This window comes from Henckelia pumila, chromosome 2 (genome assembly GCF_033568475.1).
Source record: "Henckelia pumila isolate YLH828 chromosome 2, ASM3356847v2, whole genome shotgun sequence".
NCBI lineage: Eukaryota > Viridiplantae > Streptophyta > Magnoliopsida > Lamiales > Gesneriaceae > Henckelia > Henckelia pumila.
In genome coordinates, this window is record NC_133121.1 from 100,670,607 (window position 1) to 100,686,004 (window position 15,398).

The following is a 15,398-nucleotide window of genomic DNA, read 5'->3' on the forward strand; positions in this document are numbered from 1 at the left end:
ATTTTCTTAAATTCTGGCCCATTAACACTGAGACTGGCCCATTAACATACTTAAGCCCATTAACACATTTCTAAGCCCAATAAATCAATTAAAGCCCATTAGCACATACTTGGCCCAATAACAACTTAATCTGGCCCAATGGGCCCAAAAGCCCAAAGACTGACCCAATAACTTCCATGGGCTCTCAAGCCCATAAAAATTATCGAGCTAACTTAATTTAATTTAATTAAGCCCAATAACAATTAAATTCAACCCAAATAATTAAATGAAACCCAATTAAATTTTTGGATTTAATTAGGCTCATTTAACACTTAATTAAACTTAAAACTTAAAAATAAAAATACCCGAGCCCGACTCACTTAACCCGGAACCGGACCCAACTAACATAACCCATGACTTTCCAGACCCGACCCGGATCCACTCTAAACCCTAAAACCCGATCCCCCCTCTTGTATAGCCCTCGGCCGCGAGCAGCAGCCACTCCATGGCTGCTGCCGGCCGCCCCTGGCCGGAGCTCCGCCGCCCAGACTTAGCCCAAGTCTGGGCGGTCCTAACCTGACCACAACCCCAGCCCCATGCAGCCCCAACCATCAAGCCGATCGCCCCTTCCTCTGAACCCTAAACTGCGCACAAAAGGGACCCGATCTTGCACCATCCCTTACCTGGGCTCGAACCACTCGAGCCACTCGAGTCCACACCACCCTCACACAGTCTAGGAACCCTTGGCCAGCAGCTGGACGCACCCATGGCAATTAAACGTGAGCATGATTCAACAAATACATGAACAAGGCGCATACATCCAACCAAATCTCGATTTTTCTGAAAATTCTTGAATAAAACTGATGCTTACACACACACACACACGCATAAACACTGATATGACACAATAAAAACGAAAAAAAACAGGCCTAGCACCAAAGATTGAAGAGAAGTAGGCGTAGATGACGATTCCGGGACGACGGGACGATGATCAACCACCTTGGAAGCTTAAACTCGATCTCCTATGGAGTTCCCTGGGCTGGCACGATGAAGGAGGTGAAGAACAAGGGAGGGGGTGGCGGCTGAAGGCTTGAAGACGTGGGTTTGGGTAGATTTAGGGTGTAATTTAATTAAAACAAGATTTTGGATAATTAAAATATTAATAAGGGTTTTAAATATAAAATATATAACTTAAAAACTCTAAATAATAAGTAAAAATCTGATAACTAATTTAAAATCCCGAAATATAAATTTTAGGGAATTTTAAAGGTAATTAAAAGTCAATATTTTGGGCTAAATTTGGATAAAAAGGACTCCTACAATTATATAAAATCAAATACTGAAAATTTTGAGAAAATAAAACTCAAAATAATATTTTTGGGCTCTAAAAAGACTCATAAAAATAATTTGGGTAAAAAGTTGTCATCTCGTCCGTCCACGGTCCCGTCTACGCGATAAAATAACTAAATTTTCATAAATCATGAAAAATATCTAATTATGAGTTAAATGCTTAAAAATAACTTAAAACATGCACGAATAATTTCACATAATTATTTAACCCATAATCTAAAATTCTAAATAAATAAAATCCCTAATTATGCATGCGAATTTACGTACTAAAAATACTGGGTGCTACAATTCTCCCCCCCTTAATTTGAATTTCGTCCTCGAATTAGAGTACTTACTCGAATAACTCCGGGTAGCGAGTCCTCATGTCTGCCTCGGTCTCCCAAGTGGCTTCCTCCTCGGAATGATTCTGCCACTGGACTTTGACCATCGGTATGACCCGCGTCCTCAATCTCCGCTCCTCTCTGGCTAAGATCCGAACAGGCCTCTCCTCAAATACTAGATCCGGTGCTAACTGCAAAGGTTCAAAATCTAGTACATGCGCCGGATTCGAGACGTATCTCCGTAGCATGGATACATGGAAAATGTTGTGCACTGCCGCAAGCCCTGGTGGCAAAGCCAAACGGTAGGCCAACGTGCCAACTCTCTCCAAGATCTCAAATGGCCCAATATATCTCGGATTCAAATTGCCTCTGCGTCCGAATCTCATCACCCCTTTCATAGGTGATACTTTCAGAAACACATGATCACCCACTGCAAACTCAAGATCTCGTCGTCGAGTATCAACATAACTCTTCTGACGACTCTGAGCTGTCCTCATACGATTCCGAATCTGAATCACAATGTCTGCAGTCTGCTGTACAATCTCGGGACCCAATAGAATCCTCTCTCCAATCTCATCCCAATGAATAGGAGATCTGCATCTCCTCCCATACAAAGCTGCATAAGGAGCCATACCTATAGATGCCTGAAAGCTGTTGTTATAGGTAAACTCCACTAATGGCAATCTCGTCTCCCATGAGCCCTGAAAATCGATGACACAGGCTCTCAGTAAGTCCTCAAGAATCTGTATCACCCTCTCAGACTGACCATCTGTCTGGGGATGAAAAGCTGTGCTGAACAGTAGTCGAGTCCCCAATGCTGTATGTAGACTCTTCCAGAATGCAAACGTAAATCTCGGATCTCTGTCTGACATAATCGACACTGGTATGCCATGCAGTCTAACAATCTCCTTGATGTAAAGCTCCGCATACTGTGTCAATGAGTAAGTAGTCCTCACTGGCAAGAAATGAGCTGACTTGGTGAGTCTATCCACGATCACCCAAATAGCTGCACAACCTCTGGCACTCCTCGGTAAACCAACTACAAAGTCCATCGTAATGTTCTCCCATTTCCATTCCGGAATAGGAAGAGGTCTACGAAGTCCTGCTGGACGCTGATGCTCTGCCTTGACCTGCTGACAAGTCAAGCACTCTGACACAACTCTCCCGATGTCTTTCTTCATCCCGGGCCACCAATACAATAGCTGTAAATCTCGGTACATCTTCGTACTTCCGGGGTGAATGGAGTACGGAGATGTGTGAGCCTCTGCTAAAATCTCAGCTCTCAACTGATCGACGTTCGGTATCCACATCCTATCACGGTACTGAACAATGCCATCCACAACTGTATAAAAAAGACCACCCTTGGCCTCATCTCTTTGCCTCCAATGCTGTAACTCCTCATCAGTAGGCTGTCCATCTCAGATCCGATCTCGTAGAATCGGCTGCACCGTCAACACTGACAAGCTCGGTGCATGACCACTCGAGTAAAACTCCAAATCAAACCTCTGAATCTCGCTCTGCAGTGGTAACTGCACTGTCAAACACGATACCATTGATGACTTCCGACTCAAAGCATCGGCCACTACATTAGCTTTACCTGGATGGTAGCTAATGTCACAGTCGTAATCCTTCACCAACTCCAACCATCTCCGTTGCCTCATGTTCAACTCCTTCTGAGTGAAGAAGTACTTGAGGCTCTTATGATCAGTGAAAATCTTGCACTTCTCGCCATACAGATAGAGCCTCCAGATTTTCAAAGCGAAGACCACTGCTGCTAACTCCAAGTCATGTGTCGGGTAGTTCTGCTCATGAATCTTCAACTGCCTCGACGCATAAGCAATAACCTTATCACCCTGCATAAGTACTGCACCTAAACCCAGCTTAGACGCATCGGTGTACACCACTAACTCCTCGTGTGGTACTGTCATCGCCAAAACTGGTGCGGCAGTGAGTGCTTCCTTCAGCTGATCGAAGCTCCTCTGACAGTCTGAACTCCAAATAAACTTTGCATTCTTCTTGGTTAAGGAAGTCAAGGGTACTGCAATAGAGGAAAAACCCTTGATGAACTTCCTATAATATCCTGCCAAATCCAAGAAACTGCGAATCTCCGAAGCATTCCTCGAAATACCCCATTTCTGCACTGCCTCAACCTTCGACTGATCCACTGCAATCCCATCTCTCGAAATAATGTGGCCAAGAAATGCCACCTGCTCAAGCCAAAACTCGCACTTGCTGAACTTGGCATACAAACGCTGCTCCCTCAAAGTCTGCAAGGCTGTCTGTAGATGCTGCCTATGCTCCTCAATGCTCCTAGAGTAGATCAAGATATCATCAATGAAGACTATGATGAACTGATCAAGATACGGTTGAAATACCCGGTTCATGAGATCCATGAAAACCGCTGGAGCATTGGTCAGCCCAAATGGCATTACTAAGAACTCGTAATGCCCATAACGTGTCCAGAAAGCAGTCTTGGACACATCTGCATCTCTAACTCGCAGCTGATGATATCCAGATCGCAGGTCGATCTTGGAGAACACCGAAGCTCCCTGCAACTGATCAAATAATTCCTCTATCCTCGGCAGTGGGTACTTATTCTTCACTGTGACCCTGTTGAGCTCTCGATAATCGATGCACAGTCTCATACTGCCATCTTTCTTATTCACAAATAACATTGGAGCTCCCCATGGAGAAAAGCTAGGACGAACAAAGCCTTTCTCTAATAACTCCTGAATCTGTTCCTTCAACTCTTTTATCTCAGTAGGAGCAAGTCGGTACGGTGCCTTTGAGATAGGCACGGTGTCTAGCACTAAGTCGATACTGAACTCCACATCTCTCATTGGTGGAATTCCTGCAACATCCTCCGGAAAGACGTCCGAAAAATCACGAACCACTTCTATCTCTGATAATGATCTGCTAGATGGTTCTGAGGCCGTGACAATACTCGCTAGAAAACCTCGGCAACCCCGTCTCAACAGCTTCCTCGTCTGAATATAAGATATCACCTGAGGAATATCACTGCTCTGAGATGCATGGAAAGTAAATGGGTCGCCTTCCGACGGTTTCACTGACACTGTTCTCCGACGAAAATCAATCGAAGCTCCATTGACTGTCAACCAGTCCATACCCAATATCAAATCAAATCCGCTCAACGGCAAAACCACTACATCTGCACGAATGGAGTGCCCCTGTAGCTCCAACTCCATATCTCGGATGACACTAGAGGTAGTAATAATCTATCTTGACGGCATAGAGACATCATAACCACTGTCGGCAATATCAGGTGTGATGCCTATCCGTCTGATAAACTCCAGGGAGATAAACGAGTGCGTAGCCCCTGAATCTAGCAACGCAAATGTGGAGTTGCCTCTTACTAAAATTCTCCCTGCACGCCGAAGAATCCCAACAACTTCATACCACTACTAAACTTTCCCTCAAAGACGAGTCACTAAAAAAACACCTTTAATTCTAATCACAAGTAAAACATGCTTCTTATTCTAACATGCAGATGGGTAACCCAAATAACAAATTATTCCACAAAAATCGAAATTCTTAACCAAAAGAAGAAATCATAAAATACTAGGGGTAAGATATACCGGTGATCAAGGAGGTATCTGGGACTGCCTCCTCAGCATGCATCACGAACACTCTCCCTGTAGTGTTCTTCTTCCTCGGGCAATTGGCCATCTGGTGCCCTGGCTCTTTACAATGAAAACAGACGTCTGCTCCTAGAATACATGGTCCTGGATGCATCTTCTGGCACTTCGGGCAAGTAGGATGTCCTCCAGTATTAGGGGCCCCGCCCCTAGTCTGCTGTCTCTGCTGCTGTGGCTTCTGCTGGTTCGGGCCCTTAGACGGCCCAGTAAACTGCTTTTTCGCAGGAGGCTGCGAAGATGGTCGCTGAAACCCAGACTGAAACTGCCTCTTACTCTGCTGTTTCCTCTGTATCTCTCTCCTACCCTCCTCAGAACGCAAAGCTCTACTGACTGCAGCCTCATAAGTAGGGACGTCCGACATGCGAACGTCATGCTTGATGTCTGCCCTGAGCCCCTCAATAAACTGTCGCATCTTCTCAGGTGCACTCCCAGCAATCAACGACACAAAGTGACAGCCCCTCTCGAACTGTCGGATGTACTCCAAAACGGTCTTGTCCCCCTGTCGGAGACTCATGAACTCTCGGATCATGTGGCTGCGCACGTCCTCAGTGAAATACTTGGAGTAAAACATCCTCCGAAAGTCTGCCCATAGCATAGTAGTCAGATTCACTCCTCGTGATGTACTCTCCCACCATAAGTCTGCATCACCCTTCATTATGTACACTGCGCACCTGACCTTGTCCGCATCAGTCAACCCCATATAAGCAAAGATGCTCTCCAAAGAACGGATCCACCCCTCAGCAACGAGTGGATCTGTGGCACCTGTGAACTCCTTCGGTCCCTTCTTCTGGAACCTCTCAGCCACGTCCTCATCATGGGAAAGTCTCGGACGCGCCGCCTGCTGCTTCAACAGAGCAGTAATCCCAGCCATCATGTTTGCATTGGCTTGCTCCAATGCTGAAAGAGGGTTCTGCGGAGGTGGGGATCCCCCACGCCTGTTAACTGGTCTCGGAGGCATTCTGCATCACCACATATTTCTTTACGTAAATCGCCATGCATAACTAAGTACTTAAAAATTTTTTTGCTAACATAAATGCTTAAGTCTTAAACATGCTACTACTAAATCATACTAAAAGCAATTAAAACTTACAGACCGGTAGCGTGGATTTCTGAGCTTGCATAGCAGTGATGACCCCACCAAGAACCTGTCTCTGATACCAATTGAAACGATCAAATTTTCTAAAATAACATATGCGGAAATTTTTTTTTTTTTTATCCTAAGTAAAATAAATGTACATACATGCCCATACATATATGCACAACAATAAACAGATTTAAAAATAACTTAAATAAAATGCAACATTTCATACTTAAATATCTGAGTCAAACTTAAATAAAATACTGTCAAAACAATTAACTTAAAAGTTTGCATGTAATAAAATTACTTAATAAAAATAGTATTAAAATTCGCCACTGAAAAGACTTAAAAGAAATAAATAAATAACAGAGTTTAAAATTTTTAAAAATATTCATAATGACTTAAACGACGGCTGCGGGGGATCACTGCCTGTCTGCTCATACGTCCTCGCCGCCGGTAGGTACTACATCTTCCTCTACGTACTCACCTGCACCATATAAGTGTAGTGAGCCTAGAGGCCCAACATGCTAACATAACAAGGATTTAAAATAATTTAAATCACTGAAGTACTAATACATAACATATACATGAATGGGCATGCTTAAAAATCATGAATCATAACTTAAAATCTTTCTTAAACTTGATCATAAATATAATCATATAATACATACATAAACATTGTTGAGCATAACATTTTTCTAACATCGCATGGTCATATCCATAGTGTAACCTTAAACTTAAATGGTTCGACTGATCAGTCTCTTAAAACCAACGTACGCGGCGGTGACGAATCACCTCTTGCTGGTAGTAAACTACCCTTAAATTGACAGTAAACTGCCATTAACATGTGGGGGCTTGTCCCCCTTAAATTGTCACACTACTTCAACTTCCAACATAAAATTATTTTCTTGCTCAACTTTAAACATTAAATCATGCCATAAAATTATTTCATGAATGCATGTACTTAAATAAAAATGTGTGTCCTTCATATATATTTAATTTAATTTTTATACTAACATATAAATACTAAAATAACTTTCATGCATAAAATAATTAAATATATAATTAGGACACATGCAATTTCTCATGGTTTGTACTGAACTGCTGGCCCTCACCCTCAAGCCCATTTTCTTAAATTTTGGCCCATTAACACTGAGACTGGCCCATTAACATACTTAAGCCCATTAACACATTTCTAAGCCCAATAAATCAATTAAAGCCCATTAGCACATACTTGGCCCAATAACAACTTAATCTGGCCCAATGGGCCCAAAAGCCCAAAGACTGACCCAATAACTTCCATGGGCTCCCAAGCCCATAAAAATTATCGGGCTAACTTAATTTAATTTAATTAAGCCCAATAAAAATTAAATTCAACCCAAATAATTAAATGAAACCCAATTAAATTTTTGGATTTAATTAGGCTCATTTAACACTTAATTAAACTTAAAACTTAAAAATAAAAATACCCGAGCCCGACTCACTTAACCCGGACCCGGACCCAACTAACATAACCCATGACTTTCCAGACCCGACCCGGACCCAACAACCCGACCCGGATCCACTCTAAACCCTAAAACCCGATCCCTCTCTCTTGTATAGCCCTCGGCCGCGAGCAGCAGCCACGGCCTGCTCCGGCCGCCCCTGGCCGGAGCTTCGCCGCCCAGACTTAGCCCACGTCTGGGCGGTCCTAACCTGACCACAACCCCAGCCCCATGCAGCCCCAGCCATCAAGCCGATCACCCCTTCCTCTGAACCCTAAACTGCGCACAAAAGGGACCCGATCTTGCACCAGCCCTTACCTGGGCTCGAACCACTCGAGTCCAGACCACCCTCACACAGTCTAGGAACCCTTGGACAGCAGCTGGATGCACCCATGGCAATTAAACGTGAGCATGATTCAACAAATACATGAACAAGGCGCATACATCCAACCAAATCTCGATTTTTCTGAAAATTCTTGAATAAAACTGATGCTTACACACACACACGCATAAACACTGATATGACACAATAAAAACGAAAAGAAACATGCCTAGCACCGAAGATTGAAGAGAAGTAGGCGTAGATGACGATTCCGGGACGACGGAACGATGATCAACCACCTTGGAAGCTTAAACTCGATCTCCTATGGAGTTTTCTGGGCTGGCACGATGAAGGAGGTGAAGAACAAGGGAGGGGGTGGCGGCTGAAGGCTTGAAGACGTGGGTTTGGGTAGATTTAGGGTGTAATTTAATTAAAACAAGGTTTTGGATAATTAAAATATTAATAAGGGTTTTAAATATAAAATATATAACTTAAAAACTCTAAATAATAAGTTAAAATCTGATAACTAATTTAAAATCCCGAAATATAAATTTTAGGGAATTTTAAAGGTAATTAAAAATCAATATTTTGGGCTAAATTTGGATAAATAGGACTCCTACAATTATATAAAATCAAATACTGAAAATTTTGAGGAAATAAAACTCAAAATAATATTTTTGGGCTCTAAAAAGACTCATAAAAATAATTTGGGTAGAAAGTTGTCATCTCGTCCGTCCACGGTCCCGTCTACGCGATAAAATAACTAAATTTCCATAAATCATGAAAAATCTCTAATTATGGGTTAAATGCTTAAAAATAACTTAAAACATGCACGAATAATTTTACATAATTATTTAACCCATAATATAAAATTCTAAATAAATAAAATCCCTAATTATGCATGCGAATTTACGTACTAAAAATAGTGGGTGCTACATTCTACATCATCATCATCTTCATCTGGGAGGAAAAAGTAAGGGGTGAGTGTTTTGGGAAACACTCAGCAAGTGGGGGCCGATCGATCATACCAAAATATATACATATATATATTTATTTCAAAAACTCATGAATTAATTTAATCATAAACATTTCATATCATGTCTCAACATAGCGTAGCATAAATAACATCATAACATATTTGACATGACATAACATAATCTTTTACAAGACACTGAAATTTTTCTCATTATTCGTGGCTAATTGATCAGTCCCCTATATGTAATCCCTCTAAGGGGTGAGGTCATAGAACGGTTATTATACCCACCGTATCAGGGCCATAACATAACATGGTTCGGAAATTCCCTTTCCACTCCTAATTCGATTCATAACAGTGTCAAAACATTTTTTTCAGCAAAGCATTATCATGAACAATATTAAATAGCAAAATTCCAACGATTAACATGAGCGATCGAATTTTAAATCATACATATAATTTTAAAGCATAAGCCCACATACAGTTATAATTTGCGAGATCAAATACTGTATTATATGCGAAGCTTTGGGCGAAAAACTTCAACAGCGAAACTTGAAATTTCCGATTTGCTTCTTCGGGAATTGGCAGGCTAGTGGACCAAATTCTTAATAATAAATCCTCCCAATTTCCTAATCAAAAATCACGTGTGAGTGGGGTAAAAGAATTGGTCCACATCTTTGCACCAAACACAACCACTATCTTCTCGAAACTTTTGAAAGTTTGGTGACTCACCTTGAATCGAGACTGGCCAAATAAGATCGGACAAAACTTGAGCAGTTTCCTTCTCCTAAAACCTTAGTCTTACCCTTCGAAAACAAGGAGAGAATCAGCAAAAATATTGAGCCACCATTTTCGAAACTGGGCAGAGAAGAGAATCACCTTACCGACTCGAGTTGTTCCAGATGTGTATCAACTTCGGCAGCGGTAGAACCTTGAAAATTCAGCAGCTATGACGTTCGAATTTCCAGCGACTACGGCGTTCGACTTCGAGTAGTCTCGATGTGAAACTGTTCAGACACTATGGCTCGAGAACTTTCAGCCGCGGGTAAAATTTTTGAGAGACTGTGGGAGGTTTCGGGAGGTGTATAGCCGAGAGAAAAAGTGCTGAAGAGAGTCTGTTCTTGCACTTAAATAGGAGGCTCACTTTTGGCCTTAATCCCGAGTCTTGAGGGAGAGAAAATTTTGTTTCCATAAGCTTTGATTCGGTTGCTGCCAATACACGATTTGTGTCCAAAATTTCTGATATTACCGAGCATTCACGAGAAGGTAAGATGTTTGTTTCCATGTAGAGAGTTATTCATTGCTGATAAATAACTTGGGGGCCAAGTATCGGGTTTTACATCCCTCCCTCCTTATGAGAAGTTTTGTCCTCGAAACTTGAGTTATCTCGTTCTTCAAATAAATAGGGATACTTCTCCTGCATCTTTTCTTTCAACTCCCAAGTAGCTTCTCTTTTAGTGTGATTTGACCATTGTACTTTGACATAAGGAATTGTACTTCGCCTAAGGACTTTGTCCATGGTATCCACTATTCGAATAGGGACTTCTTCATATTTCAGCTCTTCATTCAGATTTCCATCAGTCACTAGTGGCTCTTCTTCCAAAATATGACTTGGGTTTGGAACATACTTTCTTAGCTGTGAAACATGAAACACATTGTGAACCCTTGACATAGCAGGTGGTAGAGCTAGTCGATAATCCAATGTTCCCACTTTGTCGAGGATCTCAAATGGTCCCACATATCTTGGGTTCAATTTTCCAGCTTTGCAAAATCTCACGACTCCTTTCATAGGTGAAAGTTTGACGTAAGCCTTTTCGCCTACTTCAAATTCCAAAGGTCTCCTTTTTAAGTCCGCCCAACTTTTCTGGCGATCTTGTGCAGCTTTAAGTTTCTCCTTGATTATTGCAACCTTTCCCACTGTCTCTTGAATAATTTCGGGTCCGATAACAGCCTTCTCTCCGACTTCATCCCAATAGAGGAGAGAACGACATTTTATCCCATACAGTGCTTCATACGGAGCCATTCCAATGCTGCTATGGTAGCTGTTGTTGTAAGCAAACTCAATTAAAGGTAAATGTTCGCTCCAATTGTTGTTGAAATCCAGGGCACATGCCCGCAGCATATCTTCAAGGGTTTGGATTGTCCTCTCAGTTTGGCCATCAGTTTGAGGGTGATAAGCCGTACTGAGTGTGACTTTACTCCCCATAGCTTGCTGAAAGCTCTTCCAAAAGCGCGATACAAATCTTGGATCTCTGTCAGACAAGATACTGACTGGAACCCCATGTAGCCATACTATATTATCCATATATAGCGTAGCTAATTTGTCCAAACTATATTTCATGCGTACCGGTAGGAAATGCGCAGATTTTGTGAGTCTATCTACGATCACCCAAATACCATCATGCCTCTGCTTTGATTCAGGGAGTCCCACTACAAAATCCATGGAAATGTGCTCCCATTTCCATTCCGGGATTTTTAATGGTTGGAGTAGACCTCCAGGTCGCTGATGTTCTGCTTTAACCTGTTGGCATACCTGATACTTAGAGACGAATTCTGCGACATCCTTCTTCATTCCATTCCACCAAAAATTCCCTTTTAGATCTCTATACATATTTGTACTCCCCGGATGTACTGAAAACTTTGACTTGTGTGCTTCAGACATGACTTTATTCCGAAGATCATTGACGTCCGATACCCATAAACATCCTTTCATCCATAGGATTCCTTTATCATCCACTTGAAAGTCTGGTAACTTACCCTCCTTGATTTGCTCCTTGAACTTAGCCAACGACGGATCTAGGTCTTGGCTCAACTTGACTGTTTCACGAAGACAAGGTTGTGCCGTTAATGAGGCTAGAATATTCTTGCTCATGTTCTTTCGACTTAAGGCGTCGGCCACTTTATTGGCCTTACCTGGATGGTAGCTTATGATGAGATCGTAATCTTTTAAGAGTTCTATCCATCTTCTTTGTCTCATATTCAGCTCCTTTTGCGTGAATAAATACTTGAGACTTTGGTGATCAGTGAAAATTTCACACTTGGCACCGTAGAGGTAATGTCTCCAAATTTTCAGTGCGAACACCACTGCTGCTAACTCAAGATCATGAGTGGGGTAGTTTTGCTCATGAGGTTTCAGCTGTCTAGATGCGTAGGCGATCACTCTCCCTTCTTGCATTAGCACGCATCCCAAACCTTCCTTTGATGCACCACTATAAATTGCAAAGTCTTTTCCTTCTTCGGGTAGCACTAGTACTGGTGTAGATGCTAACCTTTCCTTCAGGACTCTGAAACTCTTTTCACAGTCCTTGTTCCAATCGAACTTTACGTTCTTTTGGGTGAGTTTCGTAAGAGGTATAGCTATTGAGGAAAATCCTTCAACAAATTTTCGATAATAGCCAGCCAACTCTAGGAAGCTTCGAATTTCAGTCACTGACTTGGGTCTGGGCCAGTCTGTTATTGCTTCAACTTTCTTGGGATCCACCGAGACTCCAGCTGCTGAGATAATGTGTCCCAAGAATGCCACGCTTCTCAACCAAAATTCACACTTCTTGAATTTGGCATAGAGTTTATTCTCCCTTAAGGTTTGCAGTGTAATACGGAGATGTTCTTTGTGATCCTCTTCACTAGGTGAGTATACGAGGATATCATCAATAAAAACCACAACGAACCTATCAAGAAACTTTTTGAAAACTCAGTTCATGAGGTCCATAAATGCTGCAGGGGCATTTGTCAAGCCGAACGGCATTACTAAAAATTCGTAGTGCCCATATCTTGTTCGAAAAGTCGTCTTTGGAATATCTTATGTCTTGACCTTCAACTGGTGATAGCCCGACCGCAGATCTAGTTTGGAGAAAACAGTAGCTCCTTTAAGTTGATCGAACAAGTCATCTATCCTTGGAAGAGGATACTTGTTCTTGATTGTGATCTTATTGAGCTCTCTGTAATCTATACACATTCTCATGTTTCCATCCTTTTTCTTGACAAATAAGACTGGGGCTCCCCACGGGGATGCACTCGGTCTAATTTGCTTCTTGTCCAGCAGCTCTTGTAGTTGCTCTTTCAATTCCTTGAGTTCCGCTGGTGCCATTCGGTAAGGAGCTTTTGAAATCGGAGCAGCTCCAGGTTCTAGCTGAATCTCAAATTCAATCTCTCGGTCTGAAACCATTCCGGGTAGTTCCTCTGGAAAGACATGCGGAAACTCTCGTACAATCAGAAGATCTTCTAGTTTGAGCTCTGGCTCTTCTTTTACCTCGCTCACAATAGCTAGGTAAACTTCTTCGCGACCTTTTATCGCCTTCCATGCTTGGGAGGCTGACAAGAGGGGTTTTCGCGTCTTGGTCTTTCCTTGAAATGTAATTTCTTCGAGGTTTGGGGTTCGAAGTTTAACATTCTTATCCCGACAGTTAACCACTGCATGATTTCTAGACAACCAATCCATCCCAAGGATAACATCAAATTCTACCATGTTGAGTTCAACCAAATCAGCATCAAAGATTTGTTCACAGACACACATCTTACAAGTTCTATGTATCTTGAGTGTCTTAATTATCTTGTTAGTAGGGGTTGCTACTCTCAGTGGTTCAGTTAGATTCTCAGAGATAAGCCCTATCTTTTTAGTGTATCTCTTAGATATAAACGAATGAGTGGCACCACAATCAAATAAAACATATGCAGGCTTGGTATTGATTAAAATGGTACCTGCCATGACTTTATTCGCGTCATCAGCCTCTTCTTGTGTGATAGAAAACACACGGGCATTGGGCTTTGTCTCTTTAGGTTGGGCCTGCGCAGTACTAGTATTTGGCCCGGTCCTTGGCTTCACTGGTTCAGGACAATCAGTCATTCGGTGCCCCAACTTCCCACAATTGAAACAGGCGCCAGTTTTTCGATGACATTCCCCTTCGTGACGGAAGTTGCAGGTAGGACACGGTTTGATCAGTGGTCGACTTGGAGCAGAGTAAGTTCCCTTGGATGGTCCACCAGTTTGGTTTGGGCGCTTGGGTTTTGGCCCGATTGCAGAAGATTGACCAGACAGAGGTCGTTTGTTCTTGAAGTCGTCTTCCCGACGCTTGATATCCGATTCAGCTCGGATAGCTGCTCCCATCAAGTCTGCAAAGTTGGCAGGCTGAAAAACTGCTAACGCCGATTGGATTCGGCTATTCAAACCCTTTTTGAAACGGTGTAGCTTTAGATCATCATCTCCCATAATGGTAGGGGCATAAGATCCGAGCTCATTGAACTTAGAGGTGTACTCCACAACTGACATATATGAAGATTGCATGAGGTTTTCAAATTCGCTCAGCTTCTGTATACGAACCTCAGCTGGGAAGTACTGCTTCAAAAATGCAGTATTGAACTGTTGCCATGTGATTGGTCCCGCAGCCAACATAGCAGCTTCCCACCATTTCCTTGCTTTGTCCTCCAAAAAAGGAATTGTTACCTCCACTTTAAGTTCTTCAGGGACTTCAAGTAAACGTAGTTGGTCCTCCATCTTCTTCATCCAATTTTGTCCCACCTCTGGGTCAGCATCTCCCTTAAACATTTCAGTTCGGTTCTTACGGAGCGATTCATAATGGAATTTAACTCCATTCTGAGCAGGTGGGGGAGGTGGCGGATTGCCATTGCCATTTGTATTTCCCATCCCTTGGAGGGTCATCGCCACTATTGCTGCGATAGCTGCAAGGTCCTCTCTGCTAAGACTGATACCTGGTGGTGGATTCGTATTATCCCCACGGTTGTTGTTGCGTGTTTTTGGAAGTTCTCCGGCCATTTCTTATAGTAAAAGAAGTTCTAAGAGTTTGTCGAAACACGATACTTTAAGAAGAAAGGAAATAGCAGAATAAACGAATCAATAATTAATCAAAAGGATAACAATTATTTTATTGATTCCCAAAATGTCATGAAGGTAAACAAAAGGATGAACTATGTCTCAAAATATCCAAAATCATGCTGAATCAAAACAATGCTGAATAAAAGGACTAAGCTAAGAGGTAGCCTAATCTATAATCTCTCCGTCGCCTGAGGCTTCATCTTCTGCCGGAACATCTTCGGGGTTCTCTTCTGCCACCATGTCTACTTGTTGTAGGTGATTGATATGCTCGAGCAGGGCTGCGTTCACTTCATCACGACCTTGCACAGCATTTTGCAACACTTGCACTTGGTGTTGGAGTTCTAACATTTCCATCATTCTTTGGTTGCGCAGGTCCTCGAGAAATGTGATGGTAGCTAGGGACGAC

General features: G+C 42.3%; 1 pseudogene; it reads right to left on the reverse strand.

Moving 5' to 3' along the window:
* Positions 1–10,498: 10,498 nt before the first annotated feature.
* Positions 10,499–14,932, reverse strand: LOC140878024 (uncharacterized; annotated as a pseudogene).
* Between the last annotated feature and the right edge of the window lie 466 nt (positions 14,933–15,398).